General features: G+C 46.3%; 1 pseudogene; it reads right to left on the reverse strand.

Annotated features, from left to right (window-relative positions):
• Positions 1-902: 902 nt before the first annotated feature.
• Positions 903-1,610, reverse strand: LOC102850717 (annotated as a pseudogene).
• Positions 1,611-2,876: the final 1,266 nt, after the last annotated feature.

Here is a 2,876-nt window from a genome sequence, read left to right on the forward strand (position 1 = left end):
AACAACAACAACAACAACAACAACAACGGCTCCTTTCACAGAAGTCAGCATGTAATCTTTCTCTGCTGCCACTCCAGCAACAGTGAAGTCCCACCAGCTGCTCACGTGCTCTATCTTACTGTGGAGGATGTGGGTGAAAGGTTTCTCCCAGCTCGAACATCTGCAACCTTCTCCTCTCTGCCTACCCTTTCCTCATTCTCCTCCCTAATCTCCATATTCTTTTCAAGGTTAGCATTATGCTTCCTAATTTTCAGTGAACAGTTTCACATTTTCATCACATCAAATATCCTGCTTCTAGTGACAGCTGTCATGCTGAACTCTGGTGTCCTAGTAAAGAAGGACTCACACTTCTCGCCACCCCAAAGGCAGGAAGCTAAACTCTGTCAGCTGCTCGGTGGGGGAAAGGTAGGCAATCTCTTCCCAGGCACTTTATGTTGTTGTTGTTGTTACGTGCCGTTAAGTCGTTTGCGACTCATAGAGACCCTATGTACAACAGCCCTAAACCCTGCTCTATCCTGTGCCAATCTCACTGTCTCTGACACTCCCATCCCAATTACCCCAGTCACTGAATCAATCCACCTCATAGAGGGTCTTCCCCTCCTGTGCTGTCCCTCTACTCTACCCAGCATGATGTCCCTCTCTAAAGACCTGTCTCTCCTTACAACATGTCCAAAGTATGTCAGACGAAGCCCCAGAATCCTTGCCTCCAAGGAGAAGCCTGGTTTAACCCTCTCTAGCATGAATCTGTTTGTTTTCTTGGCAGTCCATGGTACATTCAATACTCTTCTCCAACACCACAGCTCAAAGGTGTCAATTCTCCTTCTGTCCTCCCTAGTCATTGTACAGCTCTCTGATGCATAACAAGTGATTGCAAAAACCATGGCTGGAGGAGAAGTTTTGAGTCAGTTTTGACTTGGCAGTAATGAATGAAGGTGTGAGCACTTAGAACCCACGCCCTTCTCCTGGCCTCGCCACTCTGCAGGGCCTCCAATGTACGCAGGGAGAGCACCCGTGCCTTTTAGACGGTAGAGTTTGTGACCACTGATGCTCACGAGATCAATTTTCAAGGCGTTGAATTGACATTTTCCCAAGTGCTTGAGTTGTCTACGTGTGGAAATATTTCTTTCTGGATTTCCAAGTCCACTTTTTTCCACAATGGCCTGCTTCACTCCAGTTTCATCACTCAGTCGTGACCGAGACCAGGCTGGTGTCAGGTTGTGTGGCAGCCTTTAATTCTCTTAGATCGATGATCCCACTCTTCTGCATTGGAGGGTGGGTGATCTGAAAGCCTTCGGCATCCAGTGAACAGCGGAGTCTATGATACATTTGTGTTCAGTCTGGGGCTGATCAAGTGTTTTACTCATGACTTGTAGAGCCTAGCCACCCCTTAGTCACTATGTTGTTGGACTGAGTAACCCCACTAGTGAAAATGATCTCAGGAGGGTCAGCCCCAGCCAGAGATGCTGCCCGCTGTCGATCACGTTCCGTGGGTGCCTCGGTCTCCCAGCTTTAAGTCCGTGTCCAGGAGTGTGGCTTGCCAGGGCCATTGACTAAGGGAGCATGGCATCAAACAGCCAGGGGTTCAGAGAAGTTGTGGCTTGCACGTCCATATGGGGTGTTCACAGCTCTGACTCCATCTTGGGAGCAGAGCATGTGTCCGTATCAGCCACACATGAAAGGGCGTCCCAGACTTCATGCGGGGAGTCACGGTCAAGACCATAGCTGTCCATCTCTGAGTAATTTGACCCAGCGTGTTCTAGACCACTGAATGCCCAGGCCCAAGTGGCATCAAGCCTCAACTTTGGGATGCCAGAAGTGAAACCTCTGTAAATACATTACATTTTTAATTAATTTTTATTTCATACTGTATGGGAAGCCAAACTTCATACCAAATATTATATGAAAACCCTTGTTCAGGAATCCAAGGACTTACAGATTTATAGGTTGGGATTTCTCTTGTGGCAGATTCCAGAAAATGAGCTGTTTGTTCCCTGCAGACAGGGGACAGCTAGGGCCCCCCTACAGAGGGAGTGTTACTTCCTGAGCTAGAGTTCACCCAGAGGCATCAAGGCAATCCTTAAGGGTTTACCAGGTTTTCCCATTTGTGAACCCCTCCCTCCTGAGCCACGCAGAAGGTTTTCAGTAGAAAGAGCTTGGCTTCATTTGCATTGAATTCTCTTTGTGATTTACTTCCTGATAATTTTCAATACAGATACAGAGAAGCTTGGCTTGGGGTCTTCAGTTGAGAACTGCTGGCCCCCTGTTTTATGCTCTCTGCTCTATCTCCTTCCTGGCTGTTTGTCTCAGTATTAATAATTATAAAAATACTTTACTCTCGGTCTGCACCAATACTGGTTATTTACAAAGTTCATATACATTGCTTTTCACATGAGCTCTTTCCCCTTTCCTTCACACTTCCCTCCACCCATCAAATTGCATGACTCTATGATTAACACCCATCCCATCCTCACCCCTCTGCTCCCATCCATCCTCCCCTGCCTCTTGGATCCTCTCATACTCATTCTATAAGAATGGTCTTATGCAGTATTTGTCCTTATGAGACTGAGTTAGTTCATTTAGCATAATGCTCTCCATTCCCTCCCAAGTTAGGTAGTAATTTACAAAATCATTGCTCCTGAGTACTGCATAGTATTCCATAGTGTGAATGTATCGTAATTTCTCAATCCATTTGATTGTGGTTGGACATCTGGGCTGTTTCTGTTCTTGCAATGGTGAATAATGCTGCTGTGAACATTGGTGTACAAGTCTTCATATTTCAAATAGTAGAATAACTGGGTCATAGGGGTTTCTATGTTCAGCTTTTTGAAGAAGCATCAAACTGCCTTCTAGAGTGGGCAGACACTTGACAATCCACC

This window comes from Elephantulus edwardii, unplaced genomic scaffold, assembly GCF_000299155.1.
Source record: "Elephantulus edwardii isolate Elephantulus edwardi_28Jun2011 unplaced genomic scaffold, EleEdw1.0 scaffold00064, whole genome shotgun sequence".
In the NCBI taxonomy this organism is placed as follows: Eukaryota; Metazoa; Chordata; class Mammalia; order Macroscelidea; family Macroscelididae; genus Elephantulus; species Elephantulus edwardii.